Below are 6326 nucleotides of genomic sequence, written 5' to 3' on the forward strand. Positions count from 1 at the left end.
TAATAGGGGAGAGGATGGTGTGTTTGTCATTGAAAATCTGCCGGAGGCACCAGCACAGAGAGCTTGCAGGCTGCTGCATTCTCTGAGAGATCGATTCTAGGAGCTCTGTGGGGTTTTTTGTCACCTCTGGGAGCAGGTTTAGTGTTGTTTTGTTGTGATGGAGAGCTGAATAAAGGACAGTGTGATTCAACACTTGTAGCCTATTTCCTGTTTTATCTGTACCCCAAATTAACTCACTTCCTGGCATTTTCAGTGACGCACCGAGAGAAATGACAGAGCGCCTCTGCCTCTGTAATGATTATACTTTTGATGGTGATGATGACAATAATGATAACTCATTCACTGTGCAAATTTGTTCTTTGTTCCAGTCCTGTCGTTGGAAGTATCCGCCATTTTGCATCGGAGATGAGCAGTTTCCCACTGTTTTTTTTTCTCTCTAAAACTAAGATTCATGAATACAATACATTAGGTCTAATTGCAGAAATAAAACTACTTACCTCATACAAAGGCCATAACAGCCGTATCACTTCAAATTTGAGGGACATTCCACAAATAAAGGTTTATTCTCATGTCAGTGAAAAGTAGTCAAGTGAAAGGGATGCACACCAAATAAGGATATTATAGGACTTTGTCAAATCAATTTTCTGAAAAAGATTTAAAATATGTAATCTACATTTATAATATATATAATCATTTAAAAAGCAAAGAGTTTTCATTGAACGTTTACACTCCTCTACACAGAGAAACTATTGCTCTTCTTTCTTTCTTTCTTTCTTTCTTTCTCTTTTCTGACAAAATGTCTACAGAAAAAGCAGTACAAGGCCAGACATCACTGAAACAAGTGACTAATGGACACACCAAACACACAGACCAAACAGAGGACATTGGAGCATGTGCATTACGCCCTGCTGTTATGAGGACACTTCAGTCTGACCTCAAACCCATCAGGTTCACTCTCATTTACTCAACCACATCCTGTCAAGCTAGTTCTGCAGGTCACATTCATTTTTGTGTGGCTAGTACAATGCTAGTCTTTTGTATTTACCTCTATTTACTTTCGTTTTAGCCAGCTTCCTTATATTCTACTTGTACAACTTCTCAGGCTTTGCTCATTGTTCTAAAGATGCTTTAACCCTTCAGCAGGGGATTTTTGAATATTCTAACAGAAGATTCTGTTCCGCAACAATGTAAGGTTCTAAAATTCAATGAACCCAGATACTCTTTAGATCAATTCGATCAATTTCTTACATTCCCGTAAGGGTTAACTCAGGCTTTAACCTCCCTATGTCATTCCCACCCCACAATGCCAAGCCACTACTCTACCATTTCCTCTCTGCTTAGCAATGGCACAATAAGTTCAGCATGGCAGCGGTTACAGTGTTAATCACAGGATCACAGGAAGAAGCTCAGGAACAGGAACAAGTGCCATTAGTCCCAGGGGATGCTGGGTAGAGTGTGGCACATTCAAGAACATTGAATTAAGCTATTTTTCACCCAGTAAGGACAGCTATGTATTTGGTGAGGCAGGCTGTCACTATGAGTCAAAGAACAAAAGAACATTTGTATGTGTTCATGAGATTTCTGAACATTCAAGATATGGCATTTCAAAATAGCTCCTGATAATCAAATATGCTATGCATAGTATGAAGTATGTAAACGGTGTAATAGAATGTGTAATAAAAAAAAGATGATGTAATAAAAAAATCTGTTTACTTTAATAAAAGAAGGTATCAGAGGTAACTAGGATTCCTGTTGATGGACATTAGGCTTTATTGTTGTACTGAGACGACACAAACTGTGGTTCCAAGTACTCTGACCAAGTTGGCAATTAATAATAGCTGCACTTCCTGAAAGTATATGCATTCGTAATTACTGGTAGTAATTGGCCCTAATTGCTGCTTGAATGTTTTAATGACGCAGCTGCCTCAGTTTAGATCTCACCTGGGATCTAAATAGACTTGTTTTGCTTTCACAGGGAAAACGAAGGCAGAGAAAAGATTTTGCAATGAAAAGGATAAAAAAATAAGGAGGATTCTGTGAATGAAAAATGTATCTGCAGGATGTATGTAAACAGTTCATCTTTACAAATGAACATTGATGTGTCTGGCAGACATGGAGAGAAGAAAGAGTTTTAATAGAAGAGAAGATGGTAAAAAAGCTCACTCTCTCTCTGCATGTGTACATGTGTGTGTGTGTGTGTGTGTGTGTGTGTTTTCTTTCCAGCCTTCATTTCAACTATTTGTGTGTAACTTGTTAATGTCAACCTTTTTCCTTAATCAGAGGTGTCTGTATCTGACATTTGAGGCTGACATTCACTTGCGGTTCCATATCAGACATTTATTGTGGCCCATGATACCGCAAATATTCTTTCATTCTGGAATGATGGCCAACCTGCTGTATTCGGCAGAGGTGGACGAAGTACACAATTCCTTTATTTAAGTGAAAGTAAAGATACACAAATATTACTCCAATACAAGTGAAAGTTGCTAAGTCAGATTCAATACCGGTACTTAAGTATTCAGAAGTACAAGTATTTTTCCTTTTTAATGTATTGAAATATAATGTTTATTTGCTTATTAATAGGGTGTACATCCTTTGGTCGGCCATAGGACTTGAAGAGAGCTTTAGTTCCTTACATCCAACAAAAAAACATTTTACCTATTTTCATAACTTGCAATATGCAATAATATAATTTAAACCATTATTTATTTTCTGTTCACAAATCTAAAACATTTTCACTGCCGAATACAAAACCAGATAACTCACTTATGAGTAGCCTAGATTATTTTGTTTAATAATGTAGGCTAAAGATCTAGCCTGGTGAATGTCAGGTGATTGTCTAATTTCATTCCAAGTTCTCAATCATCATGGAGGATAGCCTGGTTAACACCAGACCACTTCTCAAATCTCAATTTGAAGTTCATCTGGGTTCTCCCAGGCTACATGAGGATGTTCTGATGAAGAATCTGTTGTCACCATCATTATCACAGCCAATTCAGCCAAGTTCAAATTAAACTATTGAAATAATTAACTTTGATTCGATAAGATGTGTTTTTATTCATATCTTGCTTGTTTTTGTGTTTCCGTTTTTTCCCCCTTAATAAGGAGTTTCTTTCTGGTGTTGTGTCTATGCAGGGGACTGCAGATAGGAACAAGTACACACAGACAAGCATTGGATTGGTTTATAACCTGATAGACAGTACATACGTTTAGGAAGATATTCAGGTCGGCAAGCTTTAATACACCTGAGCTCCAGAGACACACATCCCGGTTCCAGAGAGTAAAAGCCCTGCCATATATTCTTTCTACCTGTGCACTTAACACAGGTGATATCACTAATTATCTGATCTACCTGGCTGCTAATTAGGAAGAGCTGGTTTACTAAATGGTTGGATCAAATACTTGGCAGGACTTTTACTTTCTGAACCCGGGATGTCCGCCTCTGCTGAGCTCTCAAAGAGAGGACCAGTATGGTCTCTGAAATGTGACCAGGAGATGGTGCGAATAACTTTCTTTTGAAGTAATTGTAATTTATAGAGATAGCTCGGAAAGGTGTTACACCAAATGATATTACAGTAAAGTAAGTGAGGTTCGAATAAAGATAAGTATATATACTTTTTTGATCCCGTGAGGGAAATTTGGTCTCTGCATTTAACCCAACCCAAAACATAAAATAAAAAACATTGAATAGCTACAAATAGTAGTTAAGGTGTCTCATTTCATATTTAAATGGGCTTATTCCCTGCCATCGTGTCACCACCTTATCAAGGTAAGCATTTGTGATATGAACTTTACCCTCCAATTGTTGTCATATCCAGTGACAATTTCTTGCCATTAGGATACCATTTAAACGGATAACAACATTTGTGTGAAATAACACACAATGTACAATAAACACACACACACACACACACACAGACACACAGACACACACAGACACACACACACTTGTATTCTCAGTCTATGGAGCTATTATCAGAATTATTTAGCTAATAAATAAATATCTTCACCCTCCCCTAACCCCCCCCCCCCCCTCTCTTCCCTCTCTCTCTCTTTCTATCTTAGCAGGCTTATGGTCTACTGCACACAGACGTGGACTATGGGCACTTAACTTGATTATAGCAAGAAAGAGGAAGATGGAAAGGACACAGGGCTCGTATGACAAACAGTGATGGACAGGACCACAGACAAGAAGCCATGAATAGGAGATTGGGAGGAGAAAAAGGGACAGAAAGAGGTTAAGAAAAAGAGAGAAGAAGAAGAGATGAAGAGTGGTATGATAAATTCAGCTGGAAGAGAAAAACACACACACACACACACACACACACACACACACTCCTCCTCATTTGTCTTTCTATCTTTCATTTATCTGGAAACATGTCTGGTCGCAGAATGAAGCACAGATGAGATGGTCAACTGGCCAAATTATTATCCATTTGAGGTCATTAGAAGGGCAGAGAAAAGAAAAAGAGACATATACTGTCTGGGCAGGAGAGAAATAGAAAGAAGAGCCTGTTGGAAATATTAGTATTACGGTCATGGCTATGGTACCTCTTTACCCTTAAAAGCCAAGAGGCAACAGCCACAAAATCCAATTGGACAAACTTCAAGTTTTCTTCCATTTTTCAGACAACTGACTTCATGCACTATAGTCCTGCCTACTGACATGGGCAGAGTGGAATCTTGTTCAGCTTCCTATTCTGCTTTTCAAAGACTTGTTTGATTCTTAAGGGCCATTCACACACCATTGCTTGATTGTTTTGTAAATAAAAATGACTTGACTTGACTTAAGGGCCATTAGATAATGATAACTATAGGCTAGTGACAATGGCCCCACATTTTTGAGATACCCCTACTGGAGGTAGAACTAAACCCAACAATGTTTTTCCTCATCTCTAAGGTCTCCCATATATGAAATGGATTCTTGGCTAAAAATATTTTACTGCTAAGATTGTTAAATTAACAGATATTGTTATACACCCCAAAACCAAAAAAAGACTAAAATATAGCCTGTCTGTATGGGAGTTTAGGCATATAAACTAGTGCAGATCAATCACACAAGCTCTTACCTAATAGAAATGACTGGATGTGAATATCTTGATGTATGGAAGAAATAGAGACATGTAAACACATACCTAAAATAAGCAGACATGCAAAAAATGAATATCTATGCAGAATGTTTTAATTTACTTTGTGGCTGCTTTACCAGGGATTATGGTATATGACCATATGATGGCTTGTTGGAAAGGTGGGGTTGTACTGAATCCAACAATACCAAATATGTAAATATAGTATGACAAATTAGGGTGTTCTGTCACTCAATGTATGAGGTGTCCAAAATGAAAGAAAACAGAACACTGGCAAAATACAGTCTCAAGTCCAAATCACATTATCAGTGGTGAGAAGAATGTTGACAAATTCATTGTTACTGCAAGGTAAGAGCTGATCTATATTTACATTTAATAATGATACATTTCATATGAAACACAGATCCAATTGAATCAGGTTAACATTGGAATGGAACACCTTTATTAAAATATTTACATTCACTTGAATTTTGTTTTGGTCAAGTCATTACTGAATAATGAAAAATAATATTGTTAGCTTGTGTCTGTCCAGTCAGCAGTGGACAGTAGAGCCTACACTGCTTACTAGCTAAACAGTTAGTTGTAGAAACTACTTTCCCTAGCTAAGAAAGTACTTAGCCCCCTGACTAATGTTGCATGTGTAATTCAACTTGATTTGCATTTCAATGAAAATTCTGAAATGTATATAATTTTTCCTTTTCACTAGTCTCTTGAATTATGGAGAATGTCTTACAGACATTGGATCCAAAGCTTATGGGAAACATTTTGAAAAGGGCAAGAAGAAGATCCCTATGTCCAAAACCCCAAAGTAGAAGGCCTCCAACGCATACTTACCCTTGCTCAGCAGAGAGAGAGATGGTGATGTCCATAAAACTCTGGCTCCATATACAGATGATATCTCCTCCAAAATCAAAGTTTCATATCATGTATCATGTAGAGCGAACTATTGCAGTAAGTAAAAAATAGTGAGCAGCAGCAAGTTGCAAATGTTGAGAGTGAGAGCACATCTGCACCAAGAAGGCTGAGTAGGGCTGATACAACATCATTTCAAATACGGAGAGATTGTTTCATTTGTGGGAAGGCCAGCTCTAAACCAGAACCTCTGACAGCAATTTCAACTGGAACAGTCGCAAGTACCAGAGACCAGGTCCTTCGGGCATCTTCTGAAAGGCTTGATGAAGATGTACATCTTCGAATTCTTTCATGCCCAGATCTCTTTGTATATGATACCAAATACCA

This window comes from Alosa sapidissima, chromosome 18, assembly GCF_018492685.1.
Source record: "Alosa sapidissima isolate fAloSap1 chromosome 18, fAloSap1.pri, whole genome shotgun sequence".
NCBI lineage: Eukaryota > Metazoa > Chordata > Actinopteri > Clupeiformes > Clupeidae > Alosa > Alosa sapidissima.